The sequence below is a fragment of the Rhipicephalus sanguineus genome, chromosome 2 (assembly GCF_013339695.2).
Source record: "Rhipicephalus sanguineus isolate Rsan-2018 chromosome 2, BIME_Rsan_1.4, whole genome shotgun sequence".
NCBI classification, from domain to species: Eukaryota; Metazoa; Arthropoda; class Arachnida; order Ixodida; family Ixodidae; genus Rhipicephalus; species Rhipicephalus sanguineus.
In genome coordinates, this window is record NC_051177.1 from 156,991,121 (window position 1) to 157,013,461 (window position 22,341).

Below are 22,341 nucleotides of genomic sequence, written 5' to 3' on the forward strand. Positions count from 1 at the left end.
TTCAAGGCACTGTTTCAAAGCGTTGGTTATCATCTATAGCCTTCTTAGTCATCATTATGAATGCGCTCATGTTATATTTAAATTGAACGCGTTCATCATCCCCAGTGGCATCGTTCAAGCAACATTTGCTTGCCAATAACTCTGCTTGAACGCGCTTATTGTTAAACCTATCTAAATCGGAACATTCGCTTGCGCTAGACAACTCGAAACTTATGGCATATATTTCTTCATTACTTCGTGCATGCCTAGAATAAAGGAAATAAGTTCAAAACGCAACTTCTAAAAAGCGTATGCAATCCTATGCCAAATAACTTTTTCGTGCTGAGTACTGACTTGTGTAAAGAACTCGGTATGCCTGGCGTCAACATTCGTGGACGCTGCAGCGACAGCTCAAGTAAAAAGAAATTTGGCCGCTCACAGTGCAAAAGCAGTAATGAAAAAGAAGATAAGCTCTACATTTTCTCAAAGTAAGCCAAATATTTCAAACCCTCTTGGTCATGTAAGGTGAAATTTTCAAGAAAATATAGGCATACGCGTGCACGTGCGATTTCACAACAGCGCTTTGGCGCTGTGTGCAGTTGCCGCTGTTTGTTCACCGCAGTTATCACATGGACATGCGTTTACGAAACTGAAGTAATGCTAGCATTTTAAATTGATATTTATGGCAATGTGTTGCCTTGCTTAATCACACTTTTCTAATATATTTTGTCCGCACATGCGGACGGTGGGATACAAATGCTTAAAAAATGCCACAGTTACGCGGCAAGGGTGAAGCAATAATTGCGATAGCAGCATATTACTATGCTCCACAAAGTAAGGGCAGCGACTGACACTATTACAATCCAAGCCGGCGCAAATCAACAAAATGCTACCTAAGGAAACAGGGCCGCCGCAGCGAGTGAAGCCCTCTTCGTGCTGTCTATCACCTGAACTCCAACCGAGCGGTGACGAGCACCACATACAAGGGCATAAGCCGCATGCCTATCTCCGCACAGATAAAGCGTGCCCGTGGCTGTGAAAAGAGTGGGGTTCTTGCGGCGCCACAAAGCCACTCTTCTTAACCCCCCCTATCCCCCACCCTTCTGGCCCTCTCGAAATGGGACTTTGCGCGACGAAATATGGCCCGAGTGTTTCCTCTCCGCTTCAGCTGCGTTCGTTGCTTGCGCATACAGAAACGTATACGAGCATATGAGAGGTCACTTCCATAGGCCCCTGCGGCTGAGTTGAGTTCGCAGCCCACCTAGCAGGTGGATGGAATCTTCTAGCGGTTAGAGAAATTACGCGGCCTGAGAGATTGCTTTTGTACGAGCGCTCATCCCGGAGGCTATATTAAGATGTTTTTTTTTTTTCACACGTTCCTTGCATCGAGTAGCTTCGTGTAAGCTGCACTGCCAGAGCTGCAAGTGCACGATGCGAATGTGTGTTTTGGCAGATATTTTAAATAAACATGAATATCTTCGGCAAAAAAACGAGACCGTTCATTTCCAATTGGTATATTTTCAGTAAGCACATGCACACTTTTTCTCAACGTTTGATCAAAGCATCGACAAAACGATAGATGCACTAGAGCACTGCATGGGCCCGGGCCGGGCAGGGCCGTCAGAAGTGTTTTCCGGCGGGCCGGGGCTGGGCTCGGGCTTCAAAGTGCGGGCCCGGGCCGGGCTTGAGGCTGCGGGCGGGGCCGGACTCGGACCCGCTCATTAAAAGGCGCAAGTCGGGCCTTCCAGCGAAATGTTATGCATTCCATGGTCTAAGGTATACTGTGCCAAGCTGAAGTGACACGTATATATATATATATATATATATATATATATATATATATATATATATATATATATATATATATATATATATATATATATATTAACAGCACTAACAATGGGCCAGATCACGGTTGTTCCCATGGGAAGCATAAAGATTTCTGTCTTTTATTCGAGATTGACACATACGATACATTTCATTCATATTCCTTTTTATTACGTGCCAAAGCTATGATATGATTACGAGGCACGCGGTAGTGGCACCAGATCAATTTCGACCACCTCGAGTTCTCTAACGTGCACCTAATGATAAGTGTTCTTGCATTTCGCCCCCACCAAATTGCGGCCGCCGTGACCGCGGGAATCGCACCCGCGTCCTAAGACTTAACAGCGAAACAGCTTAACCGCTGAGCTACCACCGTGGGCAAAGCAACATTTCGATGCATGTACACACCGGATTTTCCGTCCGATCGCCCGCTACGGAGCGCACGGCATCATTAATAATCATCATCAACAACTAATATCCTCTAGCGGGCCCGGGTCGGGGCTTGTCATGAACAAGCGCGCACTGGACTAGTTTAGTAATGAACGCCCGGGCCCGGGCCGTGCCCGGGCTTGGAACGATGGGCCGGGCCGGGCTCGGGCTGGGTACGGTCAAGTACGCCCGGGCCCGGGCTCGGGCTGGGTTCGGTCATGTACGCCCGGGCCCGGGCCGTGCCTGCGCTTGGAACCACGGGCCCGGGCTGGGCTCGGGCTTCATAAAGCGGGCCCGGGCCGGGCCCGGGCCGGTGCAGTGCTCTAAGATGCACTGCGCAGTGCAAAACATAGCAATATTGCTGCCATATGTTGAGTAAAAATTTTACACAAGGAATAAACAAATAGGCGACAATACGACACACCCATCAAAACATAACCACTTCAGTGAAGCGCGCAGGAACACATACAATACAAGAGGCAGCGCAGCTGCAGTTGTCGTACTACTTGACTTCCGACGGCATGACATGAGAAAAAACATTGTTGGCTATGTCTATTCTCCCGCCTTCACACAATTTTTTTTCCGACGCACTTCACACCTTCTTTCTGAGATAAGCATAAAAACGCAGTCACGTGCAGTTGCTGCAGCAAAAAAAAAAAAATAGAACCTTCCATGCCATGTATGCGCTACTGAAACATGAGTGTTTATTCAGAAGAATAGGTTGTAGCCACAGCTAACAAACATTCTTCTCAGTTCACAAGTCCTCTCTAATTGCGCTCATAACAAATGCTTCAAGCAATCTGCGAGTGCCACAAGTAACGGTCCTAAGCATAACTGCACTTTTGAAAAACTGCACAACCATGCATTCAATTCTAACTACATGTACCGGCCTGCATGCACAAATAAAACCTAACGCTGGCGACGAGTCACTTTCTCGTGCCAAGAAAGGATTTTCTCGCAAGCGTGCTGCGCAGCGTTCCAAATTTAGGTTTTTACCAATGTGAATCAATCCACGAACACCGTGAGCGAAATGCAGAACAGAAAAAAAACATGGCTGATCCCTCTGTCGTAGGAATCGGTATAACATGAAAGTAAAATGTCTCGTTACAGAAGTAGCTGGTTCTTTACTGCACATTGACCTAAGAGACCCTGCACAATATATATTGGTGTCTGTCAGCTCTAGCACCGTTGAAGGTGGATGCACTCAGGTTGACGCTTGGTGTACATCTACATCCCGACGACTAACGTCCATGATCAATGATTAGAGAAACTCTTGTGGTAGCTGTAGCAGTTAACGGTGAGAGCGTAGTCATAGAAAGCGGTCGGACAGCCGAAAGAGCGTCTCTGATTGGACGCAGAACTTAAGCTAAGGTTGCCATTCTGCTGCATGTTAAAGAGTTACTGAACACCACGGTCTGAATATAGGAAAATGCAACGCGCAACGTGTAGCCCGCCGGCGCTTTTAGGGGCGAAGCTCCTTAAGGCGGCACCCGTTCGTCCCTCGTAGTCGTAGTCGTAGTAGTCGTAGTCGTAGTGCGTAACGAGTTTTACGCTTTGACCTCCAAGGTGGTGCCGGTGGGAGATTTTTCCTGTGCGTTGTTGAACAATAAAAAATTCGCAGCGTTAGCTAAAAGCCGAGTTCTTCTGTCTCTCATTCCCATTAGCAGCCATTCTTTACCTCCAAGGTAGTGCCTGGTGAGATTTCTCCTGTGCGTGATTAAACAATAAAAATTTTGTTCAAAACGCCGTTGATTGATGAAATAAACCAACGAAAGACGCCAGATGTTTTGTAAAAGCAAAACGAAAGAACGCCAGATGTTTCTAAAGCAAAACGAAAAGACGCCAGCTGCTTAACGAAAGACGCCAGATGTTTTCTAAAGCAATGGTTTTCTAAACAATGAAAATTCACAGCGTACATGTAAAATTAAAGTGAGCTGCAAATCGTCATAACTCATCGAACCTTTAGTAGAAACGCGCCCGATCTCACGTCGGTGATGATGTACTGGGCAGAATTCACGGAAGATTCACGGTTTACCGATGAACCTCCGCAGCTTCGCCCACTCATCATCATTCACTCCGTGGATATGCTGTGATTTTTTTCTCGGGGCGAGCGTAAGCGGGGAACGCCGTGTTAGAGGCTGGCGAGGCAGGCGCGCGTCGTACAGCTATTTTTGGTATGGATGAATGCTATGAGTGAGACCAACGCTTGGGCTAACATCGCCGCCTCGCGCTGTGTTAAGGTATTGACAGAATTGCATTTCTCCAATTGGAAACGCGCCGAATGGGACGGACGCATGCAGCTATGCGTTGCAGGATGTAATCGTGGAGCCACTGGTCATGATATATTACTTCATTTCGTCATTTATGTCTCACACTTGATACATTACTTCAAGTGTGAGGCATAAAACGCGCGTTTGCAAAGCCTCCATATTAGGTGACCGTGGCGCAAGGGACAGCGTGCCCGGCATCAGTTGTCGTGGACCGAGAAGCCGTGGGTTCGACTTCTGTTGACGGAACCATTTTCTTTGCCATCTGATTTTGCGCATTTTCCGACTTCACTTCCGTGACGGAAATACGTCACTAAAGTCTTGGTGCACCCCGGGATAAAACACTTTCGTGTTAGAAAAGCTTTCTGCGCTGAACAGCATAATGGGACAAATATCAGCTTATCAGCACTTTGCTTACCGAGCAGCAGCCAGGCAGATAGACGTTCTGGCAGGCGAACCCAACGAAGATTACGAAGCATGTCGAGCGCGCTATCGCACATCTTTCATAGCGTCGCCTTGCTGCTGTCAGGACTTCGTTGCCTTACATGTCATGAAGACTAATCGTGATAATGTTGAGATCGCGTCGACGCCATGCTGCACTTTTTCGGAGCCGATCCAAGCCCGATCGACAATATCAAACCGTCCGATCGCAGACAATAAAGACAGATTTAGAGCCGCACAACGAGCCAGTGAAAGCCACATCCACAGCCACATAGACAAAGGGTGCTATCCTGGACACTATCGAATTCCACCATCTTGTCAAATTTTGTAATGCGGCATTTCAACTCACTCGGAGAGGTCGTAGCAGTCCTCCGTGCCAGTCAGACTGGACAAATGTCGCAATTCGACAACTTGGTGGAATTTGACGGCGTCCAGAATAGCACCCGAGTAGCTGCATACTGCACTAGAAAATGTACTACAGTATATAACTAGTACGTGGATTCCCTTGGTGACAGGGAGTGATGTATTTCCCTCTAGCGTGTGGCATGAAGCTGAGCAGCTTCGGCGCTTTTGGGCCGGAGTGTCAACTCTTGCAATTCGTATGTTACTCTATGGCCGCACTGCGAGCCAGTGAAATCCACGTCAACAGCCACATAGACAAGTAGATGTATAGTGCACTAGAAGAGGCTGTACTGCAGATAACTAGTACGCCCTCCTTCTCGAAGGTAGGAAGTCATGTATCACCCCCTAGCGGGCGACATGGAGCTGCGTTGCGGCGCAGCTATAGGCTGGTGTGTCCACTGTTGTAAATCGTATGTAACTACATGGCTTGCGCTCGCACGTTTTCACATCCACATAGAACGTACGACCCATGGTGATGCAACTGATTTGTCGATTTGGCTTTGATACGGAACCTGACCATAGCGGAGACACTGACGGTGAAGTTAAAAGTGCGTTGTCAGTGTGCATATAATTGCTATCGCAAAAATATGTCAGTGCGTTGGGTGATTGCACATACATAATAAACCCAATATGGGTGCGCAATATTCAAATTCTATGATCACAATCAACATGTCGACGTGCGAACGGTAGATGCAAACCACACGGAGCAACTTTACGCAATGCGTAATTGATAACGTGCTTCCTATTTCGCGGGAAAGTCAATTGTCGCGCTATTTTCTCAAAATACATGCTTGCTATTGAAGCCCACTCTCAAACTAAATGAAGCGTCATTGCTGGTGAAAGAAAATCGAATTTGTGTTGTCATATGTGAATGTGAACCGTACTTCCTAGATAATAATAATAGGCGTAATATTAAAGCAAATAGGTCAGGCGATGTCCACAAAGTCATGTCCCAAGAGTGCTCAAATTCTTATCCTAAACGCGTCCAACGCATATCTGGTCGCTTGGTCTGGCGGCGCCCATCAAGTTCGCATTTCCGGTACTGCTGCTTGAAGTGATATTAGCCGCCGCAGTGATATAGCTGACCCGGTAGACACGGTTTCAATCTCGGCAGTGGCGATTGTATTTTCCATGTAGGCGTGAAGGCCAGAGGCCTGAGTACCTAAGTTTAGTCACATGTTAAGTATTAGCACGTTCTCGAATTTCCGGGAGTCCTCTACGGCGTGCCTCAATATCATTGCGTGGTTTTGGCACAGAAGGCCCCAGAACATAATAAATTTATTACCTGTAGCGATAGGTCGAGAACAGCAGCAACCATTTCCTAGTGCTGGCTTCTGCTGAGACAGCAATTAGTCCATCATACCCGAGCAAACGTTTTAGATTCATATGATCTGACAGGATTTGAGCACACGTAAAAACGTTCCAAAAGCCGGGTGAAATCATTATTGTAAAATGTTTACTGCGCCTTATCACAAGAAGTATTACCAAAAGAGACAGACGTTTCGCTACGTTCAGTAGGGGGCAGCGTTTGTTGTTGCAAGCCGTTGTGCCGCGACGGACGAACTAAGAGTCCAGAAGTTCCAGGAATACCAAGGGGAACACCTGACTGTAATATAAGGGAACAAAAAGGCATTGGCATGCAGACGCCACTGCTCGTGACGTCATATAGCGCTAGAACGAGTAATAATTCTACTGTGATGGCTCATCATGAACCTATACCAACACGCCCAACTGGCAGTCACCCTTTCCTTGTAATCTGAATGAAGCAACGCAACTTGTGGTCTCGTTCCTTTTAGGGGCGAAGCTCCTTAAGGCGGCACCCGTTCGTCCCTCGTAGTCGTAGTCGTAGTCGTAGTAGTCGTAGTGCGTAACCAGCCTTACGCTTTGACCTCCAAGGTGGTGCCGGTGGGAGATTTTTCCTGTGCGTTGTTGAACAATAAAAAATTCGCAGCGTTAGCTAAAAGCCGACTTCTTCTGTCTCTCATTCCCATTAGCAGCCATTCTTTACCTCCAAGGTAGTGCCTGGTGAGATTTCTCCTGTGCGTGATTAAACAATAAAAATTTTGTTCAAAACGCCGTTGATTGATAAAAAAAACCAACGAAAGACACCAGATGTTTTGTAAAAACAAAACGAAAGAACGCCAGATGTTTCTACAGCAAAACGAAAAGACGCCAGCTGCTTAACGAAAGACGCCAGATGTTTTCTAAAGCAATGGTTTTCTAAACAATGAAAATTCACAGCGTACATGTAAAATTAAAGTGAGCAGCAAGTCGTCATAACTCATCGAACCTTTAATATAAATGCGCCCGATCTCACGTTGGTGATGATGTACTGGGCAGAATTCACGGAAGATTCACGGTTTACCGATGAACCTCCGCAGCTTCGCCCACTCATCATCATTCACTCCGTGGATATGCCGTGATTTTTTTGTTTGAAAAGAAAACCAGCAGATAATGAAGCCAAGAAACGCATAGCGGACGTTTAATGTACTGCTTTGAACAGAAAAGCAGTTGAAGCCTGCCGAAAAAACTTTGCCATGTACAAATGTGTCGAAGAAACTTTCCTCATCATGAATGGATATGTGCCACAGAAATTGCGCAAATATCACTGCTCACGGCTGCTCCAATAAAATAAAGAAATGTGGGCGAAAAGATAACTTTCCGCGTAATCCGAAGGTTGCCGGTTCGGTCCCTGCTGGAGGCAACTTCTCTTTTCGTTCCTTTTACTCTCTTCACATCTATGTCACAATTACCACAATACACCTAAAACAGTACAGTTAACGTCTAATATACCTTCTTTGGCTTTATTATCTCGCGGTTTTCATTAAGACTTCTTATAGTCTGGCACATTAAAGTGAGACAGCCGTGGCATCTGCGCTCGGACGCTTATGCGATCACGGTAGAGTTTTAACGCTGAGCGGCGGCGGTGACCACATGCACGTTCTATATAGAACTCAGCCGGCCGAGGAAGGAGTGACCAACCACCTTCGCGCAACGTCGGTGGAGAAGTAGCAGGAACTAAGATCATCACCTGAGCAGTAGAGAGCTCAATGCCTATTTTATTTGGCATTACAAAAGAGCGTAAATTCTGTTGCTGAATCTGTAGCGAGACAAAGAACTCCGCTGAGGGTAATAACTTTGCCCTGCTCTTGCAGTATTCCCGCTACATATATGAGTGCAGGAAAGAGCAAGATGATGGATGCAGACAAAAGATAGAGGGACAGCCTTTGTGTAAAGCATTTTATGTAGCATCATGCGCCAGTGTTCCAACGTATGTTTGCTGTGGTAGACTCAGCGATTCTCCGACGCATGCAAAGGACGAGGATGAATTGGGGAGTGTGTAAGAGATAGGAATGGTCAGGCGCCTGTGTTTCTTTTTTCAATCTTTTATTGTTTTTTTGTGAATCTTTTACATAAAGTAAGTTTCCAATTAATGTTTCTTAAGAAACGCAGTTTTTCCCCCAAAGCTATTGTGTTTCTTTTCTAACATAGTCGACCGCATCCGTCAAGTTCTTTCTAATCATTATCTCATCGTCTTATAAATTATAAGCTGCTTTTTTGTATTACTCACTAGGATAGCCATCTTTTATTAGCTTTTATTAGACACGATTTTCTGGTAAGCACTTACTTCAATTATTCTATTAGCGCCTATTACACATATCTGTAGCTGACGTAAGTACTAAGTACGCATGCAATGTCATGAGGAAGTGCCACACCATTATCGCGCACGACTACTATCCATACATATTCATTTTTCCTATGCCATCGGTGACCGACATTTCAGGCAGATGCAATGATTTTTTCTTAACAATTGGGCATCTAGTAATTAGGCACTATTCAATTCTGCTCTTTCGGGTAGAACTGTTCATTAATTCGCGAAAGTAATAAAGCTCTGACTTTTTTTATTTGTTTCTTGGGTGACGCCGCTCCAGCAGTCAGCAATAAATAGCGAGCGTAGACCAGTGTTAGGCATACAGCATTCCGTGTACGGAAAGCTACTGTAGGTAAGTATGATCGGTCTCGTTTTCAGCAATGGCGTTTTCATTAGGTGACATTTTTTTGACGCTGAGTTGAGAGGCTTTTGTTCTGTCTCGTTCCGTCCAGTTCCTTTTTTTTTTTCATTTGGTGTTCTCTGTTAATCGTAAATCCTATAAGTCGCATGTATCTTTTTGCATTTCCAAAAGAAGTAAACTTTGAAAGCTTTCTCACATATTTTGTATGGTAGAAAGAGCCCACTTAATTGAATATAACAGAGCCAAGGATGACTGCACATTCTTGCTGCAATTACAAAAGATACCCCTTCAGACTCACATTTCTGAACAATATGCTACAGAGATTTTTTAACACATGGTGCACGTCTACTAATATGAGAGTTTTAAACCAGTTTGTGTAAGCGCAGTAAACTCTTATGAATAATATTTCTCCAGCATTCAGAGAACGACTGGCTTGGATGTTATTGCCGTTATTGCTCTGTGCCATTAAGTTTGACCTCACACACCGGGATAGGTGCTCCGTCATGAATGGAAATGCACTGCAGAAACAGCGGGAAAAAAATCAGCAATATTGAAGAGCCATTTTGTTGTACCTCTACTTCTCTTCTGCGTTGATAGATAGAAAACCCGTCGATCCAGCTCGGAATGCTTGGCTTAAGGAAAAAAAAAACGCAGCATAGAACTACTCGCTCACTTATTCGCATGAAAACGATTCCCACAAGGTGTAGGATCTGTCATTTTTTAGTCTTTTTTTTCTTTACGCAATACTCTGTCCGAACGTTTTTCTTCCGTTATGCCGAAGAATGCAAATTCATCCAAGTGCTTAGCAGTGCAACAGTGCAGGTAATACAAGCAATGACGACGGTCATGCGTTCACATCCAGGTAAGAGTGAAACGTTGAAAGGTAAATTAAACGTGATCTCGATGAAACATCACACTGCAGACTCTTAAACAGCCGCTAGCTGACACGCCCACAATGGAGAAAGCATGAAATATTGGAAAACACGTGACCGCCTCACACTCGAGGGCCGCATATCACTGGTATCCTGAGCGCCGGCTTTTTGCGCTCAGATTAGGTGTGCTCGCAGTGGTTTTTACAAAACGTCTCCATCTCAAGCTTTTCAAACCAACTTCGGAGGTTGTAGAACACAGCTTCATAGAAAACAGGCGGCCTGCTCGGCTCTTGTGGCGCAATCATTGCAGGGCGGCTGCTGAAATGTTGTTATCTGCATGCTCTTTGTCATCTTTCTATGTTGCACTCCGTCTTCCTGGAACAGTGATTTAAGCTTCACATTTGATCTCCCAGTTGCGTTTAAAAAGCTTCTTTTTGTATAAGCATTGCGCTTGATTGACGGCCTGAGTGAAACGTATGTTGAGTCAGATCACATGTGCTTAGAAATGTTGTTATGATGTGTTGACGGAAACACACTCGGGAACCCTACTAGTAAGGTAAAAAGCATACTCATTAAAGGGTTCCTTGACAGCCTCTGAAGACACAAATAACGAGCGCGGTAATTTCAAGTGCCGTCTTCGTCTTTTGAGTAAAATTCATGACGCCAGCAATCCGTTGGAGTGAAGTCATGATGAAATTAGCTCTCGATTGACCAATATACCAGGAATAACAGTCGTGACATACCTTCTGCATGCAGCCGTGCGTTGTCTCCCACGGCTATCACGCGAGAACAGGCGATTTCACTACGTGTCGTTCGTTTTTAACTGCGCATGCGGAGCTAATAGCGTGTAGCCGAAAAGCATGAAATCTTGATAGGTTAAATGCTTAGGGGCTTGCATTGTCCACGTGTTTAGTGAAGGAATGAGTGGCGAGGCATAGTGCCCCTAGAAAGAGTAGTGAAGGCGAGAAGGAAGTCGCTTTTCGTGTTAGAACTCGAAATAGTTGAAGGGCCCTGTAATGGACGAACTTGCGCCTAGACATGGCAGGAAGCGTGGGAGTCGAGAGGGCAAAGCCTGATCGACACGTAAAATGGCTGTGTTGCATGTGTTGACGTTACGTTCCTAAGTATATGGACACAGTCATTCTATACTATGGCGCTTTTGAGCAATACTATTGAGGAACTATGGTTTGGTTATGGCTCGTGCAGTTTCAAATATACAAGGTTATGAGCACGGCAGAGACAGCCGCATTATAGCCTACGGTCCTTTAGATCGATAAAGCCATACATTCCGCTGACAGATGAGGTCGTGACATTTGCTGCACGTGGAATAGTGCATCCGCTCCTGCTTACTCCAATTTTAAACAAGTTATTTGTTTTCTTTTTGCACCAAATGCATTATACACACTTGCAGATGATCTGACAATAAAAATATCCTCATATTTGCTCAAATAGTTTCTAATTTTTTTTAAGTGAAGCATATTTCATGCACGGAACGCTACTTCTGTTAATGTGAATATTCTCTGTGTTCGACCTTGTGAACCCATTTGCCGCATTGGTTTTCATGTTCGTATTGTGTTTTTTTCTACAGGTTGTGGACCCAGCACCCGACACCGAATACAATGAAGTACTCGCTCCTCATGCTTGTAACGCTGGTTATTGTATTGGGCTTGCAGAATGTGAAAGGCTGCGATAAGAAGAGTCTTCTGATTGGCAATAGTGAGACAGCCTCAGTTCTGCCTTCAATTAGTTCAGTTTCTTTGAACGATAACGCACTGAAACATGAAAATACCATATCTGCGCAGCAATTTTAGAGGAACATGAGAGTCTCCGTCTGCGAAACTGAAAGACTTCATTTAGATGCTTCAATGGGCGTGGTCTGGCAGCTACTACTTACTTCATCGCTTGCGAAGGTTGATGCAACCCGTATTGCACCTACAAAGCATGACATGTTACGTGATGAAAGTTTATTTTAAAATCCACTATTTAGCCATTTTGCAACTTTTCACGTAGAGTTGTCCCAGGCTGAAACGAGGCATTTTAGGGCTCAGTAATGCACCGACCTTCGTTTACACCGTTTTCAGATTATGTCGTTTTGGTGTCGTTCCGACTCGGACAGTTATATCCGAGAATACATCTACCTTACCGGCGAGGTTCTTAGCGGCATGGTCGTTTATCGAGAGCTGGGGTTCTCGAGCTTTCTGGACTTGGGGAACCCCGGCTGCTTTTGCAGAGTGCTGCAGAACCTCAAACTTTTTCTTGAGCATGAAGACAATCGGAAGCGAGGTGGAGGTGATACGCACGCAACCACGGTATCACAACTCCTCGCGTTGGCCTGTTCTCTTTTCTTTAATAACGAACGCCGTCACCGTTGATGCAGAACTCCCGACAATGCATAGTGTTGCAATCCCCCCCCCCCCTCCCCCCCCCCCCGCCGAACACATTGCTTACGCTGCGCTGTGCTTCAGGCACAGCGCAGCATAAGTAATGTGTTCCCGCAAACGAAGTGCCGGAGTAAGAGGTCAGTTTCATTTTTGCAAAGCAAAAAAAAGGAGGCATGCCAGTCGCACATCGAAATGGCTGTCGACCGATACACCGGCCGTGAAGCTAAGCTTATACGCCCGTGAAGCCCACATCTGGGGCGAAGCGACGCCTCTTACGCGCATGAAAGCGCTCGTCGCGCGTTTTGATTACAAAACCGATACAGCCCAGTGCCAAATCACCATGTATGAAAACTGTGCCACAGGAACGCCGACTCACCTTGAGCCACGACTCACCTTGAGCCACCAAGGTGCCCGTTAATGTCGCTTGAACGGGTTTGAACGGCCACGAGCATGAATTACCAGCGCTCCGCGCGTTCTGTCAGCAGGGGACCTCAAATCATGCAAGTTCCATGGCAAGCACTAGACGAGTATTTAGTGCTACCACGTGGATCTCTCGCAACCCGCAGAAACCCTATGAACGGATGCGGCGTGCGATGGCTTCGTTACATACAAAATGCAATGGAAATTTCCTTGTCTAAATAAGTAAATTATTTGCTAACGGGCGTAAAACGGGAGCGGGTTGCGTTCGTTCTGGCCGCTCGCGGATCTCTAAGGCACGGCCGCTGGATAAAAAGCGCACGGGTACGGCCTGCCGCGTGCTCCGAAACCTGCGTGACGGGCCTAGTTTCGGAGGCCCGTCACCTGCGTGACGGGCCTCCGAAACCCGTCCCCGCCACCGGGCGGGGACGGGTTTCGCGGACGCCCGCGGGATCACATGCGCGGCGCGCTTGCGGCAGTTATGCTTGAGCGCGTGCGTCTTCATGTGACGCCCGAAATCTTCTTCTAAAATTTATCTAGCGTGTACACATCAGTTAATTACTGATATTTCTTGTACATTCTTGCAGCGCTTGGGAATTTTGTTCTTGCCTTGCCAAAAATGCATCTTCGCGCACCGATCGCTTTTTGCGGAAATAATCGCATGTGCATATTTTTCTGGTATCCTAGAAGACCACAACTAACCAACCTGGAGGCGCTGCACCTTTCCTAATGCATAAAAATTCTTTACTTTGGCTCTGAGAATGTTGCTTCAGATTTAATCATTTCATTTCAAAAAGTGATCTCAGAAACTGCAGCGGCCGCTGTTTATTTTACACAAAATAAGATAAACTTTTTCCTTCCTCTAAGCATGTTTATAGTACACATACGGTACGGTATTGCATGCAACTGCCATGAAATATTGTTTATCATATGTGCGACCATCTCATAGAAGGAGATTCGAGTCACTTTGAAATTTCAGTGACTACATATTCAATACTGACAATTGGGCGAGCTGTTACGGATTAATTAATATGAAAACGGTCAGACGGAAAGAGTGATGAAAAGGCTGAAAAACACACGAACACAACTGCTTGCATTCCTGCGCTTTTCAGTATTTCTGTCTCTTCACGTTACGCCGTTTTCATGATCGTGTAATGAATTCAACAGTGAACATAAAATCTGGACATAATGTGAGAAGTTATTTTATTTATTATGAATTCAGGGCTCATCCGTGCTAGCTGCCAACGGCGGCTTGTTGCAAACGTTGTTGAAATCCAGCGGCCGTGACACCACCTTCCCGTTTTCCCTTATCTCTCGTCTTTTTTTTTTTAGTTCCCAAGTACCTTTCAGCCCGCGGCACCTTTGTCATCGGTTCCGGTTGTTTACGAACGGTGTCGCGTTGAGGCGGCGTGCGTTGCCCCGCGATGCCATGTGGTACCTATGTTGGTTTCCGTGAAAAGCACGTGTATCCCTTTTATTCAGACAGTTGGGTTGTCTGTGGTCACTAGCGGTACGGGGCACAGACTCAAACTTACCTCAGCAAAACATGCGGAGACAAAAAAAAAGTGCAGAAAAGCGGCTGGTGGGCGACGACAAAATTTCATTTCAAACAAAAAATTAGGGGACCCTTAAGCTTCGCCTTTAACAGTTGAACGCGATAGCGAAATCCGGCCCCTAGTGCGCACTTCAACCACTAAGTGCATACTTATTAATGTGTATTGTTACACACACGCGCGCGCGCGCGTGCGAATGGTATAAGTTTTTGATCTAAAGCAAGTATCGCATGGCCTCCAAGATAAACGCCGTGCGCTCGCCATCTCGGAGGCCATGAAGAGTCTCACAATGCCTCACAGATGGCAGCACATTATCTAGAGTTTGCTGTTTGCTTCAACGTCTGCGGAAGCTTGATATGTTTTCCGCTAGATGGACATGGTTGTCCGTTTTTGTTTGAAAATTCGTGTGTGTTTTTAGCGGTGATGGCTGCACTATCCCGGCCTTTTTCGACGTAGTTTGATGGCCTCCCAAATCGGCCTACAAATCGCCGAATGGGCTCGTTTGCGTCGTGACACCTGCCGAACAAAATGCGTTAGGAGACTCCTTCCACTACATGGCATTTATGTAGTGTTTTTTTTCCGAAGTAGCTGCAAGTAACATCGTGGCTTTGTGGTTGGACACCTGCTTGCCACGCGAACGGCCCGGGTTCGATCCTCAATGGGACCAAAGATTTTATTCTTTATTTTATTTGCTTCTTTCTCGATTTTTCGGTCACGGACGATTTTTCGCTCACAACCAACGGTGCCGACGCCGACGGCGGAATTTCTGCGACACGAGCTCTCTAACGCTATCGCGTTAATACTTGGCAGCCAACACACACATTGCGAGCGACTCACAGGGACAAAGTTAAGGTGGGTCACTTGTGACCGCTATACGGTAAACAAAAAAAAAAAGGGGGGGGGGGGGGGGTACGGTTCTTATACTCGTCTCTGTTTTCTTATTTTTTATTATTCTCTTGTTATGCCTCCAGCTTGTGAGCCCAAATCGGCTTCCCTTGTCTACTTCCAGTCTGTGCAGACCATAAAACCTTACGTTTTGCTCCTTTGACGTTAGCCGCTGTACAGACACTGGCGAATCTTCGTTGCACACCAACGTGATTGTCTTCTGGCAGTCTCAGTCATGTGGTTCTGTCATCTATTACTATTTATTTTTTCTATATATATTTTCTACAAAGGCACCCGTGCTCGCTCCAATAAAGGTACTGTCCTACAGCAGCCGTGGTTTTGCGTGCTACTATAGTATACTTGTGTAAACATAAAAACGTTGTCATTTGACCCGGCCGCCTCGAAAAAAACCGGGTAAGCGATTGTCACGCATGAAGAGATATATATATATAGCTTCAGTTGATCCCCGCCATTTCGTGGTTTTGTCTCTTGAGTTAAAGAAAACTTCAGTTGTAGCTTGATTCTTCGAGATATTAGTCACTCCAGTGATCGGCCTTATATATACATCAATTTGCTGACATTGCCCTGTTAAGAACTGTCAAGAATATTTGCAAGCCACTTCTAATGAATATATAATTTCGCATCCTTTTCAACAAAGTTACGAGGAGTGCGTCACTTTATTTGTAAAATCCGCTAGTATCAAGCATCCGAAGCTGAATTAATTTTCGGCCCGGTATCGTGTATCAGACATCATGAAAAAGATTCAACGTATGTTTTTACATGCACTTCCTGTGTATAAAGAACATGAACGTGTATTGTCAGATGTTTCAAATAAATACTTGTCAAGCATTTTCAGAAAGGTGCTGAAGAAATGTCACGGAAATCAATACGTTAAAATAACAAACGATGCATTTATTACACGCACATATATATAACAACCACTTTTTGACACATTGAGCGCCATATAATGTTGCTACGCGCATTGTGAAATATTCTTTCAGACACACAGCAAAAAGTTAGTCCTGGAAAAAAAAAATGCCAGGAGCTCGGCACGTACACGGAAATTTAAGTGGCTATTTAACCAGATTACGCGAACGAACTCAACTGAATGCATATGTCATGACTGCGATAGATGAGATAGAAAAAAAAACCGCTTAGAACAGCTGAGTGAGATCGCTGTTGTGACCACCACCAACTAATTTGCTGCGGCTGCTGCCCCAACGGAGCCGCCGGCACCCGTTTCCCCTTCCCCGCCCCGTCGCGCCGCAGCGGCCGCAACTGCAACTAGGGCCAACACGCGCTCTCCCATAGAAAGCCGCCCGACGCGGCAGGCCGTACCGTGCGCTCTTTATCCAGCGGCCGTGCCTAAGGTGTTCTTCACGTTAGCCATGGGTTCCGCGGAACCCACATTGAGGACCCATTGTCTAGAAAAATTGCGCATACATACTTCAATACCGAATAATACTATGGTGAAATATCTCTTTGTCTCAGAACATTCAACACGAGAAGAAGCAGGTTTCAGCCTGATCATCCACGGCAAATAGTTCTTTAATTCCAATGGCTAAATTCTTAGAAAGCCTGTTTGACTATCTCTCAGTGTCTGAGAAATATAAATATTTTATATGAAATGGAGAGCAATCAGTGGCCGACAAATGATGAAGTCTAAGCCGTACAATGAAATAAAATTGCATTCAAACACACAATATAGGGGAGTTTAGGCAACGCGGAACCATTGTCTTTCCGATGGTGCTCTTCCGGGTTTCCTGCAAATGTTCTCTGAAAAATTCAAAGGCCTTTTTTCTTTCAAACATCGCTGCCGTTTACAAATTTTAGCGCGGCAACGCTAAATTCTTCGTCATGCGAATGGTTAATATACTCAGAATATACTTACTGAGACCCTAATAGATAGCGAGATTGTGCGCGATGTGTGCTGGACTTATAGTTCTAATTAACAGCCTTGGTGGCGGCTATCGTGTTCAGATATTTTAAGAGTACTAGAGAAGGAGTACTTCATGGTGAAGCGTAGACAGTTGAGTAACTGACTGAAGTTAGCTTAGAAAATTTAAATCAGTCTCGTCTCTGTTTCCTCTGAGGCAGTGGCGAAATCTTCTCGTTTTTCAACTTTTTGGGGCTGCGTTTACGGTCTGACAAATACAGATACTTCATGGGTGCTACCGTGACCAGCTATTAACTCAGACGACGGAAGATATGCCAAGAAAATTTTTAAATTAGGCCGCTATATACTACATAACTTTTGCTTGCATACTTCTCCTAGTGGATAGAGGAATTCTGAGAACATCAGGTATACCCGGTTGCTCGAGCACTTTTGCGGAATTTTGATGCTTTCTCTCCACTGCCAGACAGACGGATCGCTTAACCTGTAACGTACGACATCGTAAGCAGTGTTCGCTTTGGGAACTGCCATAAGCCACAACACAGAGCCCATTCCTTTAATTGACGGAACAATAAAAGCCACGACGAATTTTTATGGCTTGAGTCAAGCGCTATCACTATTTAACGGGAAAGCCTTTTATGCCGTGGTCCACCAAGACTTGTCTCCGTCACGGAAATACGTCAGCCAAATGCACGCCATCAGATGGCAAAGCAAGAAAAGTACTAAAGGAAAAACTTCCGCTGGCGGGTGTCGAACCCAACACCTCTCGGACCACTACAATAACTGGCGGCCCCTTAGTCCCCTGCTCAAACGTCGAACACCTTAAGGAGATTCCACGGACGCGCCTTTTATCGTTTCCTGTTGCCGTCGGGAAACGGTAGAGTGAAGTAATGCGTGGCCTCCGCGTTAGCTCCGGCCACGCGGTGTCGCTACTGCACAATACTGGGGCCGTACAATTTGGCGTGTATCTTAAAAGATAAATGCAATTTCGCCGATGCTCTAACACACCGCGAGGTGCCGGCTCTAGCCCTAGCCTCCCTCACAGCATCCATCCTTATTTAGAGATAGTTCTCGGACGCTCGCATGGCTGTCACACCGCGTTTGCCAATCGCCGTGTGAAAAATCACGGCTATACAGGGGAGACAGGATGCGCGTGCGGTGCTGTATGTGCGAAACATCAATATACATTGCGCCAGCTCTCATATATCAATGTACAATAAGTATTACACTACTACTGCGAGTACACGCTTCACTTTCTCGTTATACCGATTTCTATGACGGAAGAAATAACCATGCTTTTTTTCAGTGACTAGATTGCGGTAGCGAACCTTTCTCATTATTTGCCCCATTCGCGACTGTTTCACCCCCGTTCCCATTTGTCGTTACCGTTCACTGCGATCGCCCCCTCATTTATATGATTCGACATCATTTGTACTTACCACTACGAAAGTAATTGCGTGGGGTAGCATATGCGCGTTAATACCTGGTACAATATCCGCCACCGCTGAACCACCACACCACGTTTTTTTTCTATGAATAAGAATGTTAGTGCACTGTTCAAGGCAGAAAAATCTATGGAATGAACACTACCGACATCGGCAATAGGGGAGGTCAGTAATACGAAAAATTATTATCTCATGCGACAGCAAACTGACCCACAATGGCAGCTCAATTTTATACAGCGTTATGCCTCTTCGCTGTAGACGAAAGTTCTATTTAAACTTATTTCTTGGCTTCATGCTAAGAAGGATGCATAATTGAAAAGCCGAGATGATGAACGTTGGCGCTGTCGTGTGGTCGTGAATGAAAAAAGTGTAGTATACATAAGTATGAAAGTACAAGTATTTCATGGGCCAAATTCTGCAAAGCAAAACAAAGTATTCGCAGTATACCAACAGCAGCGAAAACAACGTGCGGCTTTCAGGACACGACGAGACTCATGGCATCTTAATGCGAAAGTGTTTTATGCCCTGGTGCACCAAGACTTCACTCTCGTATTTCCGTCACGGATATGACGTTAATAAAACGGACACTAGCGGATACTCAAGAAAAAAAAATAGAAGAAAAATATCCACCGCCGGTAATCGAACACAGTAACTCTCGATCCGCGACGATAGCTTCCCGGTGCTCTATTAACTACCCCACTGACTTTTCTTCCTTTCATGGTATTTATTACAAATGTGTGTAATTAGCATACATAGCGAACGAAAAACTCAAGGCACCCTCTACCAGCGTACAAGCACTACACAGAAGTCCTAAAATGGTAATAAAGCTATACATTTCATGAAGAATGGATACCAGTCCGGTTGAAACTCTAATTGTTGATAAAAGTCGTTTAGCTGAAGAACCACTTGAATGAAATGCAACCGCGATGATACCATGGGTTCCGCATGCCTGTCTAACATGCGAGTTTTCCATAAACTGTGCATACCCACTAGTAATAGCATGTCAACAGGCATAGAATGGCTTTTCGGTGGCATGAGATAACGTATGCTATACGAATTTAAATCGAGTTGTTTTAGAAGCCCTTTGTAGAACGTCCCAAAAGAGTATAGCGTCTTTACAGCTGATGAAGCAATGTTTTATAGTTTCCGCACATGGACGAGGTTCCACAAACATTCATTATATATTTCACCCATTCTCTCTCGCATGAAGCTCTCAGCTGGTGGGGCACGGTGGGGCGGGGCGTTTCTGCCGTCTGTGAGCGATGAAATCAAGTACTGCGTCTGACAGTAACGAGAGGCGTTTGGGAGCGATTTGGCGACGACGCAGTTAGAGCGTCTCGACGCCCGCGATGGGCGGTGGCGACCTAGCATCAAGGAGTCGCCCGACAGGAAGTTACGTTGCTTGTATGCGCTTCGTGTTAGCAGGTGACGGCAAGTTGTGGGAGTATTGCAGCTTCTACATGCACGAATGTTATTTCTCCGCCGCCTGCTGCTTCGAGTGTGATAACCCCGACTAAAAAAAGTGCAGCAATAAGCGCCGCAGAAATGCAAGGATGCCGACGGGTGAAAGTCGTGCCTTCGTGGAGTTAGACAGAGGCCAAAGGGACGTGAAACGCCTTCGCGGCTCAAGCTACGAAATTAGGACTCCCGTGTAGCTGAAGCGCAGTGTGGTAGTGTATGCATGAACTCAGGCGTAGGTCACGCTATTACTCGTGAGCGTACACCGTGCCACGTCTTTCCTGAATTAACAACGGTTTGAATAAGTGCAGATTCAATACCAGTGTTTATTATGTGCTTGCCGATGCCATCTTTGCGCAGGACTCCCGATATGATGTCTACAGGTATGTTAACAACTTCAGCTACCACAACGGCTAAATCATGATCATGAGCGTTAGTCGTCGCGATGATGTGCCACTAGGCGCCAACGCTGGGGCATCCGGGTAAAACGGTGCTATAGCTGCCAAACAACAATATACATTGTAGAAGCCCTCACAGAATAATGCAAATAAACAATAGACTAGTTCTGTGAAGACGCGTTTCATTTTCGTGCTATACCGCTTCCTATGACGGAGGTATCAGCCATTCCTTTTTAGCTGGTGAAGCGCTGCCACAGTAAACAAAAAATAACAACCATGGTTGTCAGTATTGTGTGTAATACAGGTGCGCGCCTCGAAATTACCTTCTGGGGAAGTCACATGAAACATCAGAACATATTTTTAAGGTAAATTAACATTGCACGCACGGTTGCGAATTCCGTAGGCGTCCTGTTGAGTAGTGGTACGATTTCTGAGGCATTTCGCCTAGAGCACAGCATAAGCATCAGTTGTGTTTTTTTTTTAAGTAGCACCACACGCATGGTTACAAGTGGACTTCTCCGCTTCCTCCTCTATTTTACGGATCTGCGCAGTGCGGTTGTTGTGGTCAACAATATGCCTCTGAAACGACATTCAGCCATATTCATTGACAGAATGCACTGCTTCCTTTGCCATCATCTATGGGCTCAAGTGCGGTCAAGCTATGTGTATTTATTAGTGTTATTTTACCTTCGCAGCTGGCTGCCTTCTGGGCGCTGTTCCTATTTTACCAGGGCAAACCTTGGAACTCAGGTGCCCCTGTGCGAACGTTTCGTGTCATGACGGTCTCAAGCGCATAATTGTTTCATGGTAAGTAGAAATTTTGAATGCATCGTGATCGACCGAAAAATATATTGCTTGAGTTGCGGTGTCACTAGCTCCTATTTGCTGTTGTAATTTGGAGAAATAAAGCTATTTCGGGGTATGAAAAGTGCTTTTAAAAAGTAGAACATTTTGCTCTATTATATTGTCACGCCCGCTTCATGTTTATTTAGATGTATTCTGGTTTGGCCAGCAAGGACGGTTAGCGACCCTCGACGCAGACCGCACCGCAGTGTTTCAGAAGATTCGCGATTGTAGTAGGTCATTTTGTTAACATTGAGCGCAGCACGCGAATAGTCCAGATTTTTCCAGAGCTTGCGCAACCACCAGTGATAAGGATGAAAATTTCGATGCGTGATGTAAAGGCGGCGCGTCCCAGCGATGATCAGTTTATCGACGGCCAACGCTCTGTTAGCCGCTATCAGTGTACAGTGTGTATTGCTGTAGTTGACTGTCCATTTCCGGGCCACAAGATTGGCCAAAAAAAGAGTTCAGTTTTACACCCGGGCTGCTGGCTTCGTTGACGTCACGACCCCGTCACATCTTGTGGAGGTGCTGTTCGTTCATGTTCCGGACGCCCCCGCCACGCCGTGAACTCAGCCCAATTTGTGTCGAAGACACCGACACCATCACGGACAGTCGAGCCAGCCGCAGACTGAAAGGACTGCCCCGTAGTACGGACTCCTACCGGTCAAGCCAAAAGTCACGATGACGAAGACAACTGGCACGGTGACGGCCGCGGTTTCCCGTGTAGCGATCGTGATGGATCGCTACAGGGGACACCGCCGTAACATTATATCTGACAAAGATAAGTAATTTGCCATAATAAAACGACCAGTTGCCGCAGGAAACAAAGTTGAG

The 22,341-nt window shown here is 45.7% G+C and overlaps 1 long non-coding RNA gene across 1 annotated transcript in view; it reads left to right on the forward strand.

The window, feature by feature from the left end:
• The first annotated feature begins 9,268 nt into the window (after nucleotides 1-9,268).
• LOC119381349 (uncharacterized) overlaps nucleotides 9,269-22,341 on the forward strand; it is a 14,330-nt gene continuing 1,257 nt past the window's right edge. Inside the window, exons 1-3 of the long non-coding RNA XR_005181394.2 lie at nucleotides 9,269-9,349; nucleotides 11,819-11,946; nucleotides 21,357-21,468. This is a non-coding gene — a long non-coding RNA (uncharacterized LOC119381349). The remainder of the gene's footprint in view (nucleotides 9,350-11,818; nucleotides 11,947-21,356; nucleotides 21,469-22,341) is intronic.